This window comes from Coregonus lavaretus (genome assembly GCF_964263955.1).
Source record: "Coregonus lavaretus genome assembly, chromosome: 24".
Taxonomy (NCBI): Eukaryota; Metazoa; Chordata; class Actinopteri; order Salmoniformes; family Salmonidae; genus Coregonus; species Coregonus lavaretus.
The window spans coordinates 27490411-27516052 of record NC_140011.1 but is presented as its reverse complement, the minus strand read 5'-3'; the positions used below and the strand labels follow the sequence as shown (position 1 = coordinate 27516052).

General features: G+C 45.5%; 1 pseudogene across 1 annotated transcript in view; it reads left to right on the top strand.

Annotated features, from left to right (window-relative positions):
- The window catches only part of LOC311099811 (general transcription factor 3C polypeptide 5-like), a 30776-nt pseudogene extending 5363 nt beyond the window's left edge, over nt 1-25413 (top strand). The window contains exons 3-11 of the transcript in view: nt 3810-3907; nt 4194-4389; nt 5112-5214; nt 13031-13146; nt 13281-13361; nt 13484-13569; nt 13695-13765; nt 22947-23089; nt 25146-25413. The product of the transcript in view is annotated as a general transcription factor 3C polypeptide 5-like (transcript). The remainder of the gene's footprint in view (nt 1-3809; nt 3908-4193; nt 4390-5111; nt 5215-13030; nt 13147-13280; nt 13362-13483; nt 13570-13694; nt 13766-22946; nt 23090-25145) is intronic.
- The last annotated feature ends 229 nt before the right edge of the window (nt 25414-25642 follow it).

Below are 25642 nucleotides of genomic sequence, written 5' to 3'. Positions count from 1 at the left end.
TTCCCTCACTGTATTCCACATCTGACGACAAGCCTAGAAACTATTAAATCAGTAGCATTTTTTTACTGTGGTCAAGTGAGCCCACCAGGGACAGATATTTTTGAAATACCACACAAATGACTGAAATGAGTGGCTACTCTGACCCTGACAAACAGATCAATCTGGTCTTCAATTCAAACAAACACTAGCCAGGGCCAATGAAGCAAGACATATTGTACAATATTAGGAGGCTATTATATATATATATATATATATATATATATATATATATATATATATATAAACAGTACCAGTCAAAAGTTTGGACACACCTACTTATTCCAGGGTTCTTTATTTTTGCAATTTTCTACATTGCAGAATAATAGTGAAGACATCAAAATTATGAAATAACACGTGGAATCATGTAGTAACCAAAAAAGTGTTAAACAAATGAAAATATACAGTTGAAGTCGGACGTTTACATACACCTGACATTTAATCCTAGTAAAAAATCCCTGTCTTAGGTCAGTTAGGATCACCACTTTATTTTAAGAATGTGAAATGTCAGAATAATAGTAGAGAGAATGATTTATTTCAGCTTTTATATCTTTCATCACATTCCCAGTGGGTCAGAAGTTTACATACACTCAATTAGTATTTGGTAGCATTGCCTTTAAATTGTTTAACTTGTGTCAAACGTTTTGGGTAGCCTTCCACAAGCTTCCCACAATAAGTTGGGTGAATTTTGGCCCATTCCTCCTGACAGAGCTGGTGTAACTGAGTCAGGTTTGTAGGCGTCCTTGCTCGCACACGCTTTTTCAGTTCTGCCCACACATTTTCTGTAGGATTGAGGTCAGTGCTTTGTGATGGCCACTCCAATACCTTGACTTTGTTGTCCTTAAGCCATTTTGCCACAACTTTGGAAGTGTGCTTGGGATATTGTCCATTTGGAAGACCCATTTGCGACCAAGCTTTAACTTCCTGACTGATGTCTTAAGATGTTACTTCAATATATCCATATCATTTTCCTTCCTCATGATGCCATCTATTTTGTGAAGTGCACCAGTCCCTCCTGCAGCAAAGCACCCCCACAGCATGATGCTGCCACCCCCGTTCTTCACGGTTGGGATGGTATTCTTCGGCTTGCAAGTTCCCCCTATTTCCTCCAAACATAACGATGGTCATTATGGCCAAACAGTTCAAAAAGTACGATCTTTGTTCCCATGAGCAGTTGCAAACCGTAGTCTGGCTTTTTTATGGCGGTTTTGGAGCAGTGGCTTCTTCCTTGCTGAGCGGCCTTTCAGGATATGTCGATATAGGACTCGTTTTACTGTGGATATAGATACGTTTGTACCTGTTTCCTCCAGCATCTTCACAAGTCCCTTTGCTGTTGTTCTGGGATTGATTTGTACCTTTCGCACCAAAGTACATTCATCTCTAGGAGACAGAATGCGTCTCCTTCCTGAGCGGTATGACGGCTGCATGGTCCCATGGTGTTTATACTTGCGTACTATTGTTTGTACAGATGAACGTGGTACCTTCAGGTGTTTGAAAATTGCTTCCAAGGATGAACCAGATCTGTTGAGGTCTACAATTTGTTTTCTGAGGTCTTGGCTGATTTCTTTTGATTTTACCATGATGTCAAGCAAAAAGGCACTGGGTTTGAAGGTAGGCCTTGAAATACATCCACAGGTACACCTCCAATTCACTCAAATGATGTCAATTAGCCTATCAGAAGCTTCTAAAGCCATGACATAATTTTCTGGAATTTCCCAAGCTGTTTAAAGGCACAGTCAACTTAATGTACAGTGGGGAGAACAAGTATTTGATACACTGCCGATTTTGCATGTTTTCCTACTTACAAAGCATGTAGAGGTCTGTAATTGTTATCATAGGTACAATTCAACTGTGAGATACGGAATCTAAAACAAAAATCCAGAAAATCACATTGTATGATTTTTAAGTAATTATTTTGCATTTTATTGCATGACATAAGTATTTGATCACCTACCAACCAGTAAGAATTCCGGCTCTCACAGACCTGTTAGTTTTTCTTTAAGAAGCCCTCCTGTTCTCCACTCATTACCTGTATTAACTGCACCTGTTTGAACTTGTTACCTGTATGAAAGACACCTGTCCACACACTCAATCAAACAGACTCCAACCTCTCCACAATGGACAAGACCAGAGAGCTGTGTAAGGACATCAGGGATAAAATTGTAGACCTGCACAAGGCTGGGATGGGCTACAGGACAATAGGCAAGCAGCTTGGTGAGAAGGCAACAACTGTTGGCGCAATTATTAGAAAATGGAAGAAGTTCAAGATGACGGTCAATCACCCTCGGTCTGGGGCTCCATGCAAGATCTCACCTTGTGGGGCATCAATGATCATGAGGAAGGTGAGTGATCAGCCCAGAACTACACGGCAGGACCTGGTCAATGACCTGAAGAGAGCTGGGACCACAGTCTCAAAGAAAACCATTAGTAACACACTACACCATCATGGATTAAAATCCTGCAGCGCACGCAAGGTCCCCCTGCTCAAGCCAGCGCATGTCCAGCCCCGTCTGAAGTTAGCCCATGACCATCTTTTAATGACTCCAACCTAAGTGTATGTAAACGTCCGACTTCAAATGTATTTTATATTTGATATTCTTCAAAGTAGCCACCCTTTGCCTTGATAACACTCTTGGCTTTCTCTCAACCAGCTTCATGAGGTAGTCACCTGGAATGCATTTCAATTAACAGGTGTGGTTTGTTAAAAGTTCATTTGTGAAATGTTTTTCCTTCTTAATGTGTTTGAGCCAATCAGTTGTGTTGTGTCAAGGTAGGGGTGTTATACAGAAGATAGCCCTATTTGGTAAAATACCAAGTCCATATTATGGCAAGAACAGCTCAAATAAGCAAAGAGAAACAACAGTCCATCATTACTTTAAGACATGAAGGTCAGTCAATCCAGAAAATGCCAAGAACTTTGAAAGTTTCTTCAAGTGCAGTCACAAAAACGCTATGATGAAACTGGCTCTCATGAGGACCGGCACAGGAATGGAAGACCCAGAGTTACCTCTGCTGTAGAGGATAAGTTCATTAGAGTTAACTGCACCTCAGAAATTACAGCCCAAAGAAATTATTCACAGAGTTCAAGTAACAGACACATCTCAACATCAACTGTTCAGAGGAGACTGTGTGAATCAGACCTTCATGGTCGAATTGCTGCAAAGAAACCCCTACTAAAGGACACCAATAAGAATAAAAAAATAACGACATTTTACTATCTCCACATTCTTTATTTTTATCTAGTTATTACTATTAAAGTGAACTTTAATGAGCCTTATCTAAGAAATGTCACTGTCCAAATGTCTGGTAGACATTTGTGAGATGTGTGGGAGAGGTAGATCACAAATCCATTGTCATTGCCATGGCAGACCATAATATGACCATATTGTACCAGCTCAAGGATGGGAAAAGGCTTTTTTCCCCCTATTAAAGTGAACTTTGAGGGAACATAATTCATAGCTAAAACAGTAAAAATTTATTTAAAAAAATGTTTTACACTAGTCCATCAATAATCAATCATTACCATTGTTGACCATAAGATGCCCATGTTATGCCAGCTGAATTTAAAATTCATGAACATAAATTCATGTTTAAAACAGTAAATATGGACAGCAAACATTTTGTGACGTGTGCCACTACTATATGAATAATCCATTGTCTTTACCATGGCAGACCATAAGATGCCCATCTTATGCCTGCTCATTAATGGGAAAAAGGCTTTTGAGCATCTTATGGTCCATCATGGTAATGACAATGGATTATTGATCTACTAGTTCTTTGAGCAGCCGGTGCCCCTCTTCCTTCCTCCACCCATCTTCTCTCGCCTGGACAGTGCTGTGGACTATAACTACCGACCTGAAATCCAACACAAGTAAGCAGGGGCACTGGGGCAGGAGTGGGAGCAGCACATTTTCACCCTCATCAGAGGTAGTGTGTTCAGCTCAGAAACAAATATTCCAATGGAAGTCAACATATAATGTGTCAGCAATAATGCGTAAGAATTCCCAACAACTTTACACAATGGTATGTTCAACAACAGGAGCAAGACAAGAAGCCCCTTATTTAGTTATAAAGATGCAGGTGCTAATAGATGTGGCCATTGGCCAACCCATAGGGGTTATTAGCTAAACCATTGTGGTCTTGTATCTTCTGTGCAGAGAAGGCCATTGTCCCCCGATAGACTCCAGGGATAATCGAATTGGTTTGAGTCGAGCCCGTCGGCCTCACAACGCCATCTTCCTCAACTTTTATGACCAGAACATCGCCACGGAGCCCCTGGAGGCTGCCAAGGTCAACTGGAAGAGAGTGTGTGTTCACCCCAGTGACATAAAGGCAGAGGAACAACTGAAGAAGGTCAGTATACTTTGCATTGGGCTTCTGAGGTTTATTCACAAGCCATTGTGAAGACTGCAGGAATTCACACAAAGCGGGGTGATGTTTTCACGTTTTTAAACTATTTTTACTATTGTTAATCACATATACATTGGAACATAGCTTTTTTTTCAGTTTGAGCCTTTGTTTTTTATCCTAATGCTATTTCAAGACCGAAACATTTACTTGAGTGTTAGCCTATAGGCTAGTTTGTATTTGATCCCTCTGATTTAGAGAGAATTACAATGGACACTCTCAGTCCTTGATGACGTTACCCAGTGCCTAGCAGTTTACAAACCTTTTGCGGAAAAATGCATTGAAAATATAGGGAACGTTACCGACAATCAAAGTTTACCCACCTAATTATTTTACCACTACATCACTGACATTACCTGCCCACCTACCCTATATGTTTTATATCACCATGTACAGTGGATGTTCCTACGGTATTTGTTTGCCCATAGGAAAAATGTGTTGCTCAATTTGGTATTTTTCTGATCTCCTGAAATGTATTGGATTCTTTCTGTTTTGAATCATGTAGTCTGATTTCTCTCTCCTAAAGGCGCTTTGGGAGAAATACAAAGAAGTAAAAGAGAAGCTGTTGTTGAAACTTGTGATATGGAAAATGTACACATGGGAAATGTTACGTACATTGCTTTGATATCCCCTCTGTGTTATCTTTTCCCAAACCACACTGTGTGTAGATGTTTGAGAGCCGGCCCATCTGGTCCGGGTACGCGGTCAAGGCCAACCTGGACATCCACCCTGATAAATTGAAGCTGCTGCTCCCTATCGTGGCCTACTACAGTGGGGGAAAAAAATATTTAGTCAACCACCAATTGTGCAAGTTCTCCCACTTAAAAAGATGAGAGAGGCCTGTAATTTTCATCATAGGTACACGTCAACTATGACAGACAAAATGAGAAAAAAAAATCCAGCAAATCACATTGTAGGATTTGTAATGAATTTATTTGCAAATTATGGTGGAAAATAAGTATTTGGTCAATAACAAAAGTTTCTCAATACTTTGTTATATACCCTTTGTTGACAATGACACAGGTCAAACGTTTTCTGTAAGTCTTCACAAGGTTTTCACACACTGTTGCTGGTATTTTGGCCCATTCCTCCATGCAGATCTCCTCTAGAGCAGTGATGTTTTGGGGCTGTCGCTGGGCAACACAGACTTTCAACTCCCTCCAAAGATTTTCTATGGGGTTGAGATCTGGAGACTGGCTAGGCCACTCCAGGACCTTGAAATGCTTCTTACGAAGCCACTCCTTCGTTGCCCGGGCGGTGTGTTTGGGATCATTGTCATGCTGAAAGACCCAGCCACGTTTCATCTTCAATGCCCTTGCTGATGGAAGGAGGTTTTCACTCAAAATCTCACGATACATGGCCCCATTCATTATTTCCTTTACACGGATCAGTCGTCCTGGTCCCTTTGCAGAAAAACAGCCCCAAAGCATGATGTTTCCACCCCGACGCTTCACAGTAGGTATGGTGTTCTTTGGATGCAACTCAGCATTCTTTGTCCTCCAAACACGACGAGTTGAGTTTTTACCAAAAAGTTCTATTTTGGTTTCATCTGACCATATGACATTCTCCCAATCCTCTTCTGGATCATCCAAATGCACTCTAGCAAACTTCAGATGGGCCTGGACAAGCAGGGGGACACGTCTGGCAGTGCAGGATTTGAGTCCCTGGCGGCGTAGTGTGTTACTGGTGGTAGGCTTTGTTACTTTGGTCCCAGCTCTCTGCAGGTCATTCACTAGGTCCCCCCGTGTGGTTCTGGGATTTTTGCTCACCGTTCTTGTGATCATTTTGACCCCACAGGGTGAGATCTTGCGTGGAGCCCCAGATCGAGGGAGATTATCAGTGGTCTTGTATGTCTTCCATTTCCTAATAATTGCTCCCACAGTTGATTTCTTCAAACCAAGCTGCTTACCTATTGCAGATTCAGTCTTCCCAGCCTGGTTCAGGTCTACAATTTTGTTTATGGTGTCCTTTGACAGCTCTTTGGTCTTGGCCATAGTGGAGTTTGGAGTGTGACTGTTTGAGGTTGTGGACAGGTGTCTTTTATACTGATAACAAGTTCAAACAGGTGCCATTAATACAGGTAACGAGTGGAGGACAGAGGAGCCTCTTAAAGAAGAAGTTACAGGTCTGTGAGAGCCAGAAATCTTGTTTGTTTGTAGGTGACCAAATACTTATTTTCCACCATAATTTGCAAATAAATTCATAAAAAATCCTACAATGTGATTTTCTGGATTTTCTTTTCTGAATTTGTCTGTCATAGTTGACGTGTACCTATGATGAAAATTACAGGCCTCTCTCATCTTTTTAAGTGGAAGAACTTGCACAATTGGTGGCTGACTAAATACTTTTTTTCCCCACTGTATATGGTGAGGAGACCTAGACCAGCCAATGGTTAAAGCGACAGGGAACACACCTCCAAAAATAGCGTATGTCTGCTTTCTAACTGTCACCATGGATACTACAGCCCAAGCTCAAGGTCACATACCTGTATACCATTCACCAGGATGCCAATTGTTTGGCAGTCTGCATATTCCCTGAGACCTAACTAATCTATATGGGGAGGAGTCCTAAACCAGTCGGGGGTCAATGAAGGGAAATAGGGCATCTCACCATTTACATGCCATGTCTTATTCAATTCACTTGAATTTAAATTAACCTCTTGAGAGAAGTAGAAATGGATGGTGGTGAGAGAGAGAAAGAAGACGCAAACATGAACATCTATTTGATCGATATACATTACATGACCAAAGGTATGTGGACACCTGCTCATCGAACATCTCATTCCAAAATCATGGGCATTAATATGGAGTTGGTCTCCCCTTTGCTGCTATAACAGCCTCCGCTCTTCTGGGAAGGCTTTCCACTAGATGTTTGAACATTGCTGCGGGGACTTGCTTCCATTCAGCCACAAGAGCATTAGTGAGGTTGGGCACTGATGTTGGGCGATTGGGCCTGGCTCGCAGTCGGCGTTCCAATTCATCCCAAAGATGTTCGATGGGGTTGAGGTCAGGACTCTGTGCAGGCCAGTCAAGTTCGTCCACACCGATCTCGACAAACCATGTCTGTATGGACCTCGCATTGTTATGCTGAAACAGGAAGGGCCTTCCCCAAACTGTTGCCACAAAGTTGGAAACACAGAATCATCTAGAATGTCATTATCTGCTGTAACGTTAAGATTTCCCTTCACTGGAACTAAGGGGCCTAGCCCGAACCATGAAAAACAGCCCCAGACCATTATTCCTCTTCCACCAAACCTTACAGTTGGCAATATGCATTCGGGCAGGTAGCGTTCTCCTGGCTTTGCGCATGGTGATCGTAGGCTTGTGTGCGGCTTCTTGGCCATGGAAACCCATTTCATGAAGCTCCCGACGAACAGTTCTTGTGCTGACGTTGCTTCCAGAGGCAGTTTGGAACTCGGTAGTGAGTGTTGCAACCTAGGACAGACGATCTTGGCGGTCCCGTTCTGTGAGCTTGTGTGGCCTACCACTTGGCGGCTAAGCCATTGTTGCTCCTAGACTTTTCCACTTCACAATAACAGCATTTATAGTTGACTGGGTCAGCTCTACCAGGGCAGACATTCGATTAACTGACTAGTTGGAAAGGTGGCATCCTATGATGGTGCAATGTTGAAAGTCACTAAGCTCTTAAATAAGGCCATTCTAATGTCAATGTTTGTCTATGGAGATTGCATGTGTGTGTGCTCGATTTTATACACCTGTCAGCAATGGGTGTAGCTGACAGGTGTACACAGGATAACACAGTGCCACCGACCCGGCCCACTACCAAGGACTGTGGGCTCTCCTTCTCTGTGGCCGAAGTGAGTAAGACATTTAAGCATGTTAACCCCCGCAAGGCTGCCGGCCCAGACGGCATCCCTAGCCGCGTCCTCAGAGCATGCACACACCAGCTGGCTGGTGTGTTTACGGACATATTCAATCTCTCCCTATCCCAGTCTGCTGTCCCCACATGCTTCAAGATGGCCACCATTGTTCCTGTACCCAAGAAAGCAATGGTAACTGAACTAAATGACTATCGCCCCGTGAAGTGCTTTGAGAGACTAGTCAAGGATCATATCACCTCTACCTTACCTGTCACCCTAGACCCACTTCAATTTACTTACCGCCCCAATAGATCCACAGACGATGCAATTCGCCATCAAACTGCACACTGTCCTATCCCATCTGGACAAGAGGAATACCTATGTAAGAATGATCTTCATTGACTATAGCTCAGCATTCAACACCATAGTACCCTCCAAGCTCATCATTAAGCTTGAGGCCCTGGGTCTGAACCCCGCCCTGTGCAACTGGGTCCTGGACTTCCTGACGGGCCACCCCCAGGTGGTGAAGGTAGGAAACAACACTTCCACTTCGCTGATCCTCAACACTGGGGCCCCACAAGGGTGGGTGCTCAGCTCCCTCCTTTACTCCCTGTTCAGCCATGACTGCGTGGCCAAGCACGCCTCCAACTCAATCATCAAGTTTGCAGACGACACAACAGTAGTAGGCTTGATTACCAACAATGACGAGACAGCCTACAGGGAGGAGGTGAGGGTTCTGGGAGTGTGGTGCCAGGAAAATAACCTCTCACTCAACGTCAACTAAACAAAGATGATCGTGGACTTCAGGAAACAGCAGAGGGTGCACCCCCCTATCCACATCGACGGGACCGCAGTGGAGAAGGTAGTAAGCTTCAGGTTCCTTGGCGTAAACATCACTGACAAACTGAAATGGTCCACCCACACAGACAGTGTGGTGAAGAAGGCGCAACAGAGCATCTTCAACCTCAGGAGGCTGAAGAAATGTGGCTTGGCAACTAAAACCCTCACAAACTTTTACAGATGCACAATTGAGAGCATCCTGTCGGGCTGTATCACCACCTGGTACAGCAACTGCACCGCCCGCAACCGCAGGGCTCTCCAGAGGGTGGTGCGGTCTGCCGAACGCATTACCGGGGGCAAACTACCTGCCCTCCAGGACACCTACATCACCCGATGTCACAGGAAGGCCAAAAAGATCATCAAGGACATCAACCACCCGAGCCACTGCCTGTTCACCCCGCTATCATCCAGAAGGCGAGGTCAGTACAGGTGATCAAAGCTGGGACCAAGAGACTGAAAAACGTATTCTATCTCAAGGCCATCAGACTGTTAAATAGCCATCACTAGCACATTAGAGGCTGCTGCTGCCTATTGAAATCACTGGCCACTTTAAGAAATGGAACACTAGTCACTTTAATAATGTTTACATATCTTGCATTACTGATCTCATATGTATATACTGTATTCTATAATATTCTACTGTATCTTAGTCCGTGCCGCTCTGTCATTGCTCGTCCATATATGTACAGTGAGGGAAAAAAGTATTTGATCCCCTGCTGATTTTGTACGTTTGCCCACTGACAAAGAAATGATCAGTCTATAATTTTAATGGTAGGTTTATTTGAATAGTGAGAGACAGAATAACAACAAAAAAATCCAGAAAAACGCATGTCAAAAATGTTATAAATTGATTTGCATTTTAATGAGGGAAATAAGTATTTGACCCCCTCTCAGTCAGAAAGATTTCAGCCTCCCAGGTGTCTTTTATAAAGGTAACGAGCTGAGATTAGGAGCACACTCTTAAAGGGAGTGCTCCTAATGTCAGCTTGTTACCTGTATAAAAGACACCTGTGACACCTGTCCACAGAAGCAATCAATCAATCAGATTCCAAACTCTCCACCATGGCCAAGACCAAAGAGCTCTCCAAGGATGTCAGGGACAAGATTATAGACCTGCACAAGGCTGGAATGGGCTACAAGACCATCGCCAAGCAGCTTGGTGAGAAGGTGACAACAGTTGGTGCGATTATTCGCAAATGGAAGAAACACAAAATAACTGTCAATCTCCCTCAGCCTGGGGCTCCATGCAAGCTCTCACCTCGTGGAGTTGCAATGATCATGAGAACGGTGAGAAATCAGCCCAGAACTACACAGGAGGATCTTGTCAATGATCTCAAGGCAGCTGGGACCATAGTCACCAAGAAAACAATTGGTAACACACTATGCCGTGAAGGACTGAAATCCTGCAGCGCCCGCAAGGTCCCCCTGCTCAAGAAAGCACATACAGTGGGGAAAAAAAGTATTTAGTCAGCCACCAATTGTGTAAGTTCTCCCACTTAAAAAGATGAGAGAGGCCTGTAATTTTCATCATAGGTACACGTCAACTATGACAGACAAAATGAGGAAAAAAAATCCAGAAAATCACATTTTAGGATTTTTTATGAATTTATTTGCAAATTATGGTGGAAAATAACTATTTGGTCAATAACAAAAGTTTCTCAATACTTTGTTATATACCCTTTGTTGGCAATGACACAGGTCAAACGTTTTCTGTAAGTCTTCACAAGGTTTTCACACACTGTTGCTGGTATTTTGGCCCATTCCTCCATGCAGATCTCCTCTAGAGCAGTGATGTTTTGGGGATGTCACTGGGCAACACAGACTTTCAACTCCCTCCAAAGATTTTCTATGGGGTTGAGATCTGGAGACTGGCTAGGCCACTCCAGGACCTTGAAATGCTTCTTACGAAGCCACTCCTTCGTTTGCCCGGGCGGTGTGTTTGGGATCATTGTCATGCTGAAAGACCCAGCCACGTTTCATCTTCAATGCCCTTGCTGATGGAAGGAGGTTTTCACTCAAAATCTCACGATACATGGCCCCATTCATTCTTTCCTTTACACGGATCAGTCGTCCTGGTCCCTTTGCAGAAAAACAGCCCCAAAGCATGATGTTTCCACCCCCATGCTTCACAGTAGGTATGGTGTTCTTTGGATGCAACTCAGCATTCTTTGTCCTCCAAACATGACGAGTTGAGTTTTTACCAAAAAGTTATATTTTGGTTTCATCTGACCATATGACATTCTCCCAATCCTCTTCTGGATCATCCAAATGCACTCTAGCAAACTTCAGACGGGCCTGGACATGTACTGGCTTAAGCAGGGGGACACGTCTGGCACTGCAGGATTTGAGTCCCTGGCGGCGTAGTGTGTTACTGATGGTAGGCTTTGTTACTTTGGTCCCAGCTCTCTGCAGGTCATTCACTAGGTCCCCCCGTGTGGTTCTGGGATTTTTGCTCACCGTTCTTGTGATCATTTTGACCCCACGGGGTGAGATCTTGCGTGGAGCCCCAGATCGAGGGAGATTATCAGTGGTCTTGTATGTCTTCCATTTCCTAATAATTGCTCCCACAGTTGATTTCTTCAAACCAAGCTGCTTACCTATTGCAGATTCAGTCTTCCCAGCCTGGTGCAGGTCTACAATTTTGTTTCTGGTGTCCTTTGACAGCTCTTTGGTCTTGGCCATAGTGGAGTTTGGAGTGTGACTGTTTGAGGTTGTGGACAGGTGTCTTTTATACTGATAACAAGTTCAAACAGGTGCCATTAATACAGGTAACGAGTGGAGAACAGAGGAGCCTCTTAAAGAAGAAGTTACAGGTCTGTGAGAGCCAGAAATCTTGCTTGTTTGTAGGTGACCAAATACTTATTTTCCACCATAATTTGCAAATAAATTCATTAAAAATCCTACAATGTGATTTTATGGATTTTTTTCTCTCAATTTGTCTGTCATAGTTGACGTGTACCTATGATGAAAATTACAGGCCTCTCTCATCTTTTTAAGTGGGAGAACTTGCACAATTGGTGGCTGACTAAATACTTTTTTCCCCCACTGTATACAGGGCCGTCTGAAGTTTGCCAATGAACATCTGAATGATTCAGAGGAGAACTGGGTGAAAGTGCTGTGGTCAGTTGAGACCACAATCGAGCTCTTTGGCATCAACTCAACTTGCTGTGTTTGGAGGAGGAGGATTGCTGCCTATGACCCCAAGAACACCATCCCCACCGTCAAACATGGAGGTGGAAACATTATGCTTTGGGGGTGTTTTTCTGCTAAGGGGACAGGACAACTTCACCGCATCAAAGGGACGATGGACGGGGCCATGTACCGTCAAATCTTGGGTGAGAACCTCCTTCCATCAGCTAGGGCATTGAAAATGGGTCGTGGATGGGTATTCCAGTATGACAATGACCCAAAACACACGGCCAAGATAACAAAGGAGTGGCTCAAGAAGAAGCACATTAAGGTCCTGGAGTGGCCTAGCCAGTCTCCAGACCTTAATCCCATAGAAAATCTGTGGAGGGAGCTGAAGGTTCGAGTTGCCAAACGTCAGCCTCTAAACCTTAAAAACTTGGATAAGATCTGCATAGAGGTGTGGGACAAAATCCCTCCTGATGATTTTGCAAACCTGGTGGCCAACTACAAGAAAGATCTGACCTCTGTGATTGCCAACAAGGGTTTTGCCACCAAGTACTAAGTAATATTTTGCAGAGGGGTCAAATACTTATTTCCCTCATTAAAATAAAAAATCAATTTATAACATTTTTGACATGCGTTTTTCTGGATTTTGTTGTTGTTATTCTCGCTCTCACTGTTCAAATAAACCTACCATTAAAATTATAGACTGATCATGTCTTTGTCAGTGGGCAAACGTACAAAATCAGCAGGGGATGAAACACTTTTTTCCCTCACTGTATATGCTATACAATTTCCATCGAAACCTCCCCTGGAGGAGTCTCTGAGTGAGATTTTGTTACGACCTTTGCAAGACAACAGCAGCCAAGAAAAGCAAGTGCTGGACTTCAGGATCCGCTGCAGTACCAAGCACGGTGAGGAGTGGGGGCAGGGTGGAGGTTTGATTCAAACTAATCTTGAGGGACAATTTCATCCTACACCCTTTGTTAATCCAGTCATCATGCATTGTTTTATGAGACTGTGTTTTCCCCCCTGTGACTGTCTTTAGGATATACTATAAATGACATGCCAGTGAAGGCCAAGAGGAGCACGTTCAACTATACCCTGCTAATCACAGTTAACAAAGCAGGTGAGCAACTGGGCATAGGTCTGGGGTATGTGTGTGACTAGGTCTGTGTGTGTGTGCGTGTGTGTGTGTGTGCATGTGTATTGGTGATGATTGTCTCGCTAATGTCCCTCTTTATTGTTCAGTGCCCCAGGCTGCTAATGTGACATATTTAGCCCCTGAGAGCCCTGCTGTTGGACGTAGTGCTAATATGACCAGTTACCAGCTCAAGGTAAGAGACTATTGACTTCCCCACTACTTACTCACTCTCTACATGTTATACTGTACTTACAAGAATATCACAGTAATAAGACCTCGCATGCTAACCCCCCTCTACCCTGTCTCCTGTTTGTCCAGGAGTCATCGTACATATTCCGAGATGGGACCCACAGGCAGTTCTACCAGCTCTGTGATCTGGAATTGGAGAGGTAAGATCCAACGTAGTATACGGGCGATTCCATACGACATTGGCCCAAAGATATTCATAATGTTTTGGATCTTCCTGAAATAAAATCCATAGAAAGGTCCTTTGGTGGAAGGGTGTTCGGTATACCTTTTGAAATTTGTATCCAAAATAATTATTGAGAAATAAATAATTAAAGTTGGGACATTTTTAACATTTTGCACCCAGGTTGTTTGGCATAAATTTGAAATCTGTATCCAAAATAATTATGTTTAACATTTTGGCCTTACCAGGTCTTCTTTAAGACATTACAATGGTGAGTATGTAGATTCTACAAAGCCAGTGTTAGTGTCATTTGAACCGTAATGTGTGCTCTGAAATATGAGTAGTGCTGAGATTAAGAATACAATGTCTATACATTAATTTATGGATCATAAAAAATATAAACGTACATTTCTTAAAAGTACCCTTTGTGATTTTCAGTATTTGGCATATTGTTTTAGACAATATACTCTACAACTACATCACATTTCCAGAGTGGGCTATCTGCTACTTTTTAAGTTATGATACATTTTATGAGCAACACCAACACATTGAATGGGAAAATGGATTCAAATGAACTCCCTCTGCTGGTGACTCACTGAATGTGCGATCCTAAAGGAGGGCTGTGATTGGCCTATAATTTAAATAAATAAAATGGGTCAGATCACACAGTAAGGTTTCAAATGACACCAAGAATGGCTTTGTAGCATATAAAGCTTCTACAGACTCATTGTTGTAGTGTCTAAAAGAAGGCGTGTGTTAAGGCCAAAATGTGAAACATTGCCTAACTTTAATCAATTATTTCTCAGTAATGATTTTGGATACAGACTTCAAAGGTATGCCAAACATCCTTCCCCAAGGGACCTTTTTATGGATTTCATTTCAGAAAGATTCAAAACATCATAACTAGAGTGCCGTCAGAAAGTATTCATACCCCTTGACTTATTCCATATTTTGTTTTATTACAGCCTGAATTCAAAAATAATTACATGTATTATATTTCTCACTATTTACATACAATACTCCATAATGACAAAGTCCTAAAAATGTTTTTTAGGATTTTTAGCAAATTTATTGAAAATTAAATGCAGAAATATCTCATTTACATTAGCATTATCACCCCTGAGTCAATACTTTGTAAAGCATATTTGGCATTGATCACAGCTGTGTCTTTCTGGGCAAGTCTCTAAGTGCTTTCCACACCTGGATTGTGCAACATCTGCCCATTTATTATTTTCAAAATTCTTCAAGCTCTGTCAAATTGGTTGCTGATCATTGCTAGACAACAATTTTCAGGTCTTGTCATAGATTTTGAAGTAGATTTAAGTCAAAATTGTAACTCGGCCACACCATTCACATTCTTCTTGGTAAGCAACTCCAGTGTTTTTTTGTTTTTTTTACCCATCTACCAATAGGTGCCCTTCTTTTGCGAGGCATTGGAAAACCTCCCTGGTCTCTGTGTTTGAAATTCACTGCTCGACTGAGGGACCTTACAGATAATTGTGTGTATTTGTATTTGTATTTATTATGGATCCCCATTAGCTGCTGCCAAGGCAGCAGCTACTCTTCCTGGGGTCCAGCAAAATTAAGGCAGTTATACATTTTTTTAAATGTTACAATACATTCACAACAAATTTCACAACATATTAAGTGTGTGCCCTCAGGTCCCTACCACATATCTAGAACACAAAATCCATGTGTACGTGTGTGTGTATAATGCGTATGTTATCATGTGTGTGTATGCATGTGCCTGTGTTTGTGTCTCTTCACGGTCCCTGCTGTTCCATAAGGTGTATTTTTATCTGTTTTTTAAAATGAAATGTGAAATAGAGTTCCATGTAGTCATGGCTCTGTGCGCCTCCCATAGTCTGTTCCGGACTTGGGGACTGTGAAGAGACCTCTGGTGGCATGTCTTGTGGGGTATGCATGGGTGTCCGAGCTGTGTGCCAGTAGTTCAAACAGACAGCTTGGTGCAATCAACATGTCAATACCTCTCACAAATACAAGTAGTGATGAAGTCAATCTCTCCATTTTTATCCAGGAGAGATTGACATGCATTTGATTAATGTTAGCTCTCTGTGTATGTCCAAGGGCCAGCCGTGCTGCCCTGTTCTGAGCCAATTGTCCCTTTTGTGGCACCTGACCACACAACTGAACAGTAGTCCAGGTGCGACACAACTAGGGCCTGTAGGACCTGCCTTGTTGATAGTGTCACGGTTCAGACAGACGACCAGAGGACCACAATTGCGTCACACCAGAAAGTTTATTAAAACTTAAGGGAAAAGGGAAGTAGGGAGTGAATGAAGGCTCCAGGGGTAACAGGGATCCCGTCCAATGTGCTGGGTCTGTGCCCCCCCCAGTGGCAGCGATGCGTCCTATGAAGCCGGTGGTGGGTGGTCCAGAAGTCCTGGGGGGGGGAGACACAGACACAACAGGGCGGAATGAAACACGGCAGCAGTACAGTTCAAGGGAAATCCAAAATACGTAGTAGCAAGGCAGAAGGCTGGTCAGAGTTACCGGGATTGAAGAGTAGTCAGGAGTCGTAATGGCAGAAGCAGGTCTGGATCTCCTGGGGCAGAAGAGTATCCAAAAATCAGGCAGGTCCGGGGTCACAAAACCAGGGTGAGCCAGAAGCGCGAGCAAACAGGTTCCGGGTGTGAGCTTTGCAGACGATCTGACACCGGAGAGCTGAAAGACAGGGCCTTAAATACTGGGAGAGGTAGTGGGTAATGCAGCGCAGCTGGCAGAGTAATTAGAGCAGAGCAGAGCAGGGACAGGTGGAGCTAGTTAGGCTGAGTAGAGAGAGTGGTGAGCAGAGTGGAAGAAAATTAAGGTGGTAACCCGGTGGAGTGAGAGGCTCATGACAGAACCCCCCCCCCAAGGGACGGCCCCAGAAGTCCCAAGAGCAACACCACGCCGGGCGGGAGGAGGGGAGCCGGAGGAGGGCTAGAACTCCTCCGAACGGTCCGAGTGAACGTCCTCATCCTCGGAGGAAGCCGGAGGGCCGTGGTCGGGAGATGGGACAGGTCCCGAGACAGGATCAGGCACAGGACAGGAAGCCGAGCGGGCAGGACGGTTAGGGACCCCTCTGGGGCGGCCCCTACGGATTGCAGGTTGATCAGGATGCCGTTGGTGGAAAGCGGTGATGAGAGTCCTATCCACAATCCGACTAGCTGGCACCCAGGTCCTTTCCTCAGGTCCATAGCCCTCCCAGTCAATGAGGTACTGGAGACCCCTACCCCTCCGTCTGGACCGAAGCAGGCGGCGGACGGTGTAAACCAGACCACCATCGACGAGCCGTGGAGGAGGAGGACAAGGCGCAGCAGGGACCAGCGGACTCTCATGGATGGGCTTAATCTTAGACACATGGAAAGTGGGGTGCACCCTCAGGGAATTAGGCAGTTGGAGCCGGACAGCAGTTGGGCTAATCACTCTTATGATAGGGAATGGGCCAATGAACCGAGGTGCCAGCTTCTGCGACTCCACCCTGAGTGGCAGGTTCTTCGATGACAACCACACCCTTTGACCAACATGGTAGGTGGGAGCAGGAATTCTCCGACGGTTGGCCCCGGTAGTGTAGCTGGCAACGGATCTGAGGAGTGTGGCTCGGGCTTGTGACCAGGTGCGGCGACATCGACGGGCAAAAGCAAGTGCAGATGGGCAAGTAACCTCCTCTTCCTGGCTGGCAAATAGAGGAGGCTGGTATCCATAAACACATTGGAAAGGGGACATACCGATGGCAGAGCAGGTCAGAGAATTGTGTGCGTACTCCACCCATGTCAATTGCTGCGACCAGGAGTGGGGGTTGCGTGAAGTCATGCATCGCAGTGCCTTCTCGAGCTCCTGATTAGCCCGCTCTGACTGCCCATTGGATTGGGGATGGAATCCGGAAGTCAGACTGACTGTGGCTCCCAGCAGGTGACAGAACTCCTTCCAAAAAGCGGAGGAGAATTGTGGACCACGGTCAGAAACTACATCCTTTGGCAGTCCGTGGATCCGGAAGACGTGTTCCAGGACCACCTGGGCGGTCTCCTTGGCGGTTGGGAGCTTGGGGAGGGGAATGAAGTGTGCCATCTTGCTGAAACGGTCAACTATGGTGAGAATGACGGTCATGCCACTTGAAGGGGGCAGCCCCGTGACAAAGTCAAGGGCGATGTGAGACCAGGGACGTCTGGGCACAGGCAGGGGCTGCAGCAATCCGGCTGGGGGCTGGCAGGACGACTTGTGTTGGTTGCAGATGGGGCAGGCTTGGACGAATTCCCGTACATCCTTCCTCAGAGAGGGCCACCAGAACCTCTGGGCGAGCAGGTTGTAAGTGCGGGTGGAGCCAGGGTGACAAGCTAGGCGGGAGTCATGTCCCCACTGAACGACCTGGGACCTCAGGTCTTCGGGGACAAAAAGGCGGTCAGCTGGGCAAGTGCTGGGACCTGGCTGGTTACGGAGAGCCTCCAGCACCTGTTCCTCAACAGCCCAGGTCAGAGCTGCAACGATGCAGGGACTTGGCAGAATCGACACAGGGTCCTTGGAGGGGGTGTCATCCTTCTGGAATTGACGGGAGAGGGCGTCTGGCTTGGTGTTGCGTGATCCAGGCCGGTATGACAGAGTGAAATTAAACCTGGTGAAGAACAGGGCCCAGCGGGACTGCCTGGAGTTCAACCGTTTGGCCGTGCGGATGTACTCCAAGTTCTTATGATCGGTCCAAACGAGAAATGGAATGGTGGACCCCTCCAGCCAGTGACGCCACTCCTCCAAGGCAAGCTTCACAGCCAGCAGCTCACGGTTCCCTATGTCGTAATTGCACTCAGAGGGGGACAACCGACGTGAGAAAAAGGCACAGGGATGGAGCTTCCTATCCTCCGCAGCCCACTGAGAAATCACAGCACCAACTCCCACATCCGAGGCGTCCACCTCCACAATGAATTGCCGGTCCACATCAGGCATCTGGAGGATGGGAGCGGAGGTGAACCTCACCTTGAGGGTACTGAAGGCTTTGTCGGCTGCTGGGGTCCAGGTGAAGGGTTGCTTGGTGCTGGTTAGAGCAGTGAGAGGGGCCGCAACGGTACTGTAGTTCCGGATAAACTTTCTATAGAAGTTAGCAAACCCCAGAAACTGTTGCAGCTTCTTTCTGTTCTCCGGAACTGGCCATGAAGTGACTGCTGATACTTTGGCAGGATCCATTTGGATACTTCCCTCTGCCACTATGTACCCCAGGAAGACCACTGTCTTGACGTGAAACTCACATTTCTCTGCCTTGGCGTAGAGGGAATTCTCCAGAAGACGATGAAGGACTTGCTGGACATGGCGGGTGTGTTCAGACAGGTTTCTGGAGTAGATTAAGATGTCATCCAGGTAAACGAAGACAAACTTGTTTAACATGTCCCGCAGTACATCATTCACTAGAGCCTGGAACACAGCAGGAGCATTGGTGAGGCCAAAAGGCATAACCAGATACTCGTAGTGGCCTGTTGGTGTATTGAATGCGGTTTTCCATTCATCTCCCTCCCGGATCCGCACTAGGTGGTAAGCGTTTCTGAGATCCAACTTGGTAAAAACAGTGGCTCCCTGGAGCAACTCAAAAGCAGAGGTGAGCAGAGGCAGAGGGTAACGGTTCTTCACTGTGATGTCGTTGAGTCCCCTGTAGTCGATGCAGGGGCGAAGAGATCCGTCCTTCTTCCCCACAAAGAAGAAGCCAGCACCAGCAGGAGATGAAGATGAACGGATTAATCCTGCGGACAGAGAGCCATTGATGTAGTCCTCCATGGACTTTCTTTCAGGAGCAGACAACGAATAAAGACGACCCTTTGGAGGGGCTGTTCCAGGGAGGAGGTCGATGGCACAGTCGTACGGTCGGTGAGGGGGCAGAGATGTGGCTCTTGCTTTGTTAAACACCTCTCTGAGACCATGGTAGCATTCTGGGACATTGGAGAGGTCAGGAGCGGAGTTAGTAGGTACTGGCCGAGGGGGTAGTGCGGCAGCAAGCAGGCAGGTTCGGTGGCAGTCCTCTCCCCACTCCCTGATCACCCCGGTCACCCAGTCGAGCTGAGGGTTGTGCCGGCGGAGCCATGGGTAACCCAGGATGAGGGGTTGGCCTGGAGAGGGGAGCAGGTGAAACTGGATAGTTTCTTGATGGTTTCCGGAGAGACCCATCGAGACCGGGGCCGTGACATGAGTGACCGATCCGAGTAAGTGTCCGTCCAGTGCCCGGGCAGGAATAGGAGGTGTCAAACGGAGGTTCTCCAGTCCCAGTTGGCGTGCCAGCTTGATGTCCATTATGTTGGCTTCGGCGCCAGAATCCACCAGAGCAGCCAGGGTGTGAGTTGAGTCAGAGAGGCGGAGGTGAACTTGCAGCAGGGGTTTGCGGTCGGAGGACTGGATGGTCATTGAACTCAACCGGACTCCCCCTATGCCCGGTGAGCTTCGGCCCTTTAAAGGGCAGGTTACCACACGATGTCCATCACCTCCACAATAGAGGCAGAGGTTTGAGGTGAAGCGGCGCTGGCGCTCTGCAGGAGTGAGAGAGGCTCGCCCAATCTCCATAGGCTCAGACTGATCAAGCTGACCTGGGTGAGTGGCAGTAGATGACAGGAGCCCAGTCGGATCTCTCCGAATGCCGGTAGTAGGTGGACCTTGGCGCCCCCTCTCACGACGACGGGTCTGTATCCTTCTGTCGATCCTGACAGTCAGTGCGATGGCTTCATCAAGAGTGGAAGGCAGTTCATGGGAGACCAACTCGTCCTTGATATAGTCAGCCAAACTATGGAAGAACGCGTCCACCAACGATGGTGTGTTCCAAGAACTTCGTCTGGCCAGGGTTCGGAAGTCGATGGAATGGTCTGCGACTGTACGTCTGCCTTGTCGAATACTGAACAGTTCACGAGACGCCTCTGCGGTTGGTGAATCCAGGTCAAACACCTTCAGCATCTCCTCAGCAAACAGGTCGAAGGTTGCACATGCGGGGGTTTGACGTTCGAACTCTGCTGTTCCCCAGAGTCGAGCTCGGCCCGTCAGGTGAGTGATGGCATACCCAACTTTAGCCCCCTCCGTGGCGAAGGTCCTTGGCTGCAAGGAGAACTGAAGTCGGCAGCTAGTCAGGAATGGCCGGACCTGGGTTGAATCGCCGTTGAACCGCTCGGGGTTTCCAATCTTGGGTTCCGGAGCAGCGGCTGCAATGACCGGGGCAGGTAACTCGGGGGCAGGGCTGGTGGGCAGACTGGCTGGGGTAAGGTTGGTGAGGAGTTGAATGATCATGGCGAGTTGTTGTTGCTGCTGCTGGAACTGCTGCTCATGCTCATCGGTTTCCATGTCGGGGAAAGTGTGCGCTGAGTCCATAATGGTCAGATCGTACTGTCACGGTTCAGACAGACGACCAGAGGACCACAATTGCGTCACACCAGAAAGTTTGTTAAAACTTAAGGGAAAAGGGAAGTAGGGAGTGAATGAAGGCTCCAGGGGTAACAGGGATCCCGTCCAATGTGCTGGGTCTGTGCCCCCCCCAGTGGCAGCGATGCGTCCTATGAAGCCGGTGGTGGGTGGTCCAGAAGTCCTGGGGGGGGGAGACACAGACACAACAGGGCGGAATGAAACACGGCAGCAGTACAGTTCAAGGGAAATCCAAAATACGTAGTAGCAAGGCAGAAGGCTGGTCAGAGTTACCGGGATTGAAGAGTAGTCAGGAGTCGTAATGGCAGAAGCAGGTCTGGATCTCCTGGGGCAGAAGAGTATCCAAAAATCAGGCAGGTCCGGGGTCACAAAACCAGGGTGAGCCAGAAGCGCGAGCAAACAGGTTCCGGGTGTGAGCTTTGCAGACGATCTGACACCGGAGAGCTGAAAGACAGGGCCTTAAATACTGGGAGAGGTAGTGGGTAATGCAGCGCAGCTGGCAGAGTAATTAGAGCAGAGCAGAGCAGGGACAGGTGGAGCTAGTTAGGCTGAGTAGAGAGAGTGGTGAGCAGAGTGGAAGAAAATTAAGGTGGTAACCCGGTGGAGTGAGAGGCTCATGACAGATAGTGCTGTTAAGAATGCAGAGCATCTCCTTATTATGGACAGACTTCTCCCCATCCTAGCTACTGTTGTGTCAATATGTTTGGACCATGACAGTTGGTTACTCCAAGCAGTTTAGTCTCCTCAACTTGCTCAACTTGCTCAATTTCCACATTATTCATTTCAAGCTTTAGTTGAGGTTTAGGGTTTAGTGAATGATTTCTCCCAAATACAATGCTTTTAGTTTTTGAAATATTTAGGACTAACTTTATTCCTTGCCACCCATTCTGAAACTAACTGCAACTCTTTGTTAAGTGTTGCAGTCATTCCAGTCGCTGTGGTAGCTGACGTGTATAGTATTGAGTCATCCGCAAACATTGACACACTGGCTTTACTCAAAGCCAGTGGCGTGTCGTTAGTAAAGATTGAAAAAAAGTAAGGTGCCTAGACTGCTGCCCTGGGGAATTAATGATTCTATGTGGATTTTGTTGGAGACCCTTCCATTAAATAACACCCTCTGTGTTCTGTTAGACAGGTAGCTCTTTATCCACAATATAGCAGGGTGTGTAAAGCCATAATACATACGTTTTTCCAGCAACAGACTATGCTCGATAATGTCAAAAGCCGCACTGAAGTCTAACAAAATCGCTTTTTATCATCAATTTCTCTCAGCCAATCATCAGTCATTTGTGTAAGTGCTGAGCTTGTTGAATGTCCTTCCCTATAAGCGTGCTGAAAGACTGTTGTCAATTTGTTTACTGTAAAATAGCATTGTATCTGGTATGTGTGGGTCACAGAGATGAGGCAGTCATAAATAAAATCATGTTAAACACTATTATTGCACAGAGAGTGAGTCCATGCAACTTATTATGTGACTAGCTAAGCACATTTTTACTCTTGAACTTCTTTAGGCTTGCCATAACAAAGGGGTTGAATACTTATTGACTCAAGACATTTCAGCTTTTCGTTTTTTAATGAATTAGGCCAGTGACAAAAACAAATCTCTATTTATTCCATTTTAAATTCAGGCTGTAACACAACAAAATGTGGAAAATGTTAAGGGGTGTGAATACTTTCTGAAGACACTGTATCTTTGGGCCAATCTCGTTTGGAATTGCAGTGCAAAGATCTCTGCATGTTGTTATCTGTTTGTGTCTAATGTTATGACCCTGCTCCTGGCTCAGCATAAGGAACGTGATCAGTCGGAACGACGGCCAGGAGAAGGAGTGTGACGAGAGGGACGGCTGGTGTCTGTCCCACACCTCTGATGACCTCCGAGATATCATGTCCTCCATAATCAAGCAGGTTATCCGTGCCAAGAGGCCAGGTGAGACCTCTCTCTAACACTGGCGCAGCACTCACCTATGATCGACCTGGCCTGGAGTCAAACCACGGAGTTTGACTTCATGGTGAATAGGTGTTCAGTGTGTCTTGAATGAGAACCCCCTGGTCGGGGATAAAACTGTTACAGTACACAACAAGTGATGACTACAGTCCTTCCCACATGTCAAGTTGCTGTTTATTAATGTTCAGATGTGGTGCTGTGAAAAATAGTTTTAATGCCTAATTTAGATATTTTTTGCATAGAATTTCCGACATTTGATATGCAATTTTGTTACTCAAGTTGTCTATATTGAAATAGATGCAACTTCTCTTCTATAATTTCTTGTTGCCCTAGACCAGGGTTTCCCAAACTCAGCCCCCCCCGCCCTAGAAACCCTGCCCTAGACGTCTAAATAAAGCCTTGCTCACCCAAATAATGTAAAATCGATAGGATTCTCTTTAATTTATTTTTCTCTCATGGAGCGAGGACGTTAAGTGATTGGGGAGAAAATGCAATAACTCTAAAACAGAGGAAAGATTTTCCGTTCAAAATGTCTATATGTCATCAGTTTGACCTGTTTTAAGGAAATAAAAGGCTGGGAAAACGATCCAACTTATTTCTGATAATATTACAGTTCTACTTGGATGCATATTTTATGTGGTTGGTTGGAAGGAATACTGGCAGCTTTTATATTGCTGAAAAAGTTAGCATTTGTACATAGACCCTAACCGCAAATTCACTTTATCTCAAGATGCTGAAAGAAATAAATAATGTTTCTACACTCCTGTTCCTGAGGCAAAATTAACATTTGGTGTATGATTTTACTGCAAGAAATTCTTAATTCTGCAGGAGTTAATATTATATTAGGCTACATGTGAGAGGTTATAGGCCTACAGTCAGTGTCCAGACTTTAGTTACTTTTCCATTTCACTCATCTGAACTTCAATGGTTCGCTGACCAGGGGGTTCGGCTGCACCTTCCGCACCCCTACTTCCGCTGTCCCTGATGTGAACTGGTGTGGTCCAAGATTAATCACACTGTAGGCCCAGTCACCATGATAATACTTTCCTCTAGCTCTGGACAAGAGATCGTCTTTCTGAGGTTTTGATTACTTCCCCACTGCCGGTGTGAAAGTGTAGGAACAATAAGGAGTGCATCTATGCTGAACAAAAATTTCAACGCAACAGGCAACAACTTCAAACAGTTTACTGAGTTACAGTTCATATAAGGAAATCAGTCAATTGAAATACATTAATTAGGCTGTAATATATGGATTTCACATGACTGGGAATACAGATATGCATCTGTTGGTCACAGATACCTTAAAAAAGAATTAGGGGCATGGATCAGAAAATGGGGCCCTGCATTATCATGCTGAAACATGAGGTGATAGCAGCTCTGTGCATTCAAATTGCCATCGCTAAAATGCAATTGTGTTCGTTGTCCATAGCTTATGCCTGCCCATACCATAACTTCACCGCCACCATGGGGCAATCTGTTCACAACGTTGACATCAGCCAGCTGCTCGCCCACATGACGCCATACATGTGGTTGTGAGGCCGGTTGGACGTAATGCCAAATTCTCTAAAACGATATTGGAGGCGACTTATGGTAGAAAAATTAACAGTACATTTTCTGCCAACAGCTCTGGTGGACATTCCTGCAGTCAGAATACCAATTGCACGCTCCCTCAACTTGAGACATCTGGCAGTGTGTTGTGTGTCAAAACGGCACATTTTGGAGGGGCCTTTTGTCCCCAGCACAAGGTGCACCTGTGTAATGATCATGCTGTTCAATCAGCTTCTTGATATGCCACACCTGTCAGGTGGATGGATTATCTTTGCAAAGGAGAAATGCTCACTAACAGGGATTTAAACACATTTTTGTTCAGTATAGTATGTTAATGACGTGCATCAATTTGTCCATTAAATAAGTGAGTTTATGTGAGTATACAGTGTATCTTTTGTTGTTGATGTAAGATTTACATCAATTATGGGGTCATTATGAATGTTTTAGTTTTTTCTATGTCCATCATACAGTATATCTGTGCTTTTTGCAGCTCCTTACTCTTCTGGGCCTGAGAGTTCTGTTACCAGGCGAAAGACCCCAGAGAGTGGAGAGGAGGATGAGGAAGATGAGTTTCATCCCTCAGAGGGGAGTGACAATGAGATGCAGACAGAGATGCTGGATTATATGTGAGGATGGACACGATCCATCCCTGCCTTAACAAATGGACTGTGGAATTGTACAAACTTCCTTCGTTCACTGTAAAAACGTACATTTTTGTGTATTTGCGAATTAGTGTGAATAAATGTGTTTAAGTTGAAGAGTGAACTTTTCCCCCTTTTTATTGTCCACAATGAAAAAATTCATTCAGGATAAGTGTATCAGTTATCAATAAGCTATCAGTTGGTGAGGTTATCTGGCTGTGCACATAACCATAACCAATGGAAAAAGTGACAGGAAACACTTTCAACACACCTCTAAAAATAGCATATGTCTGCTAACTCTGTCACCATGCATACTACTGCCCACACCCAAGGTCACATACCTGTA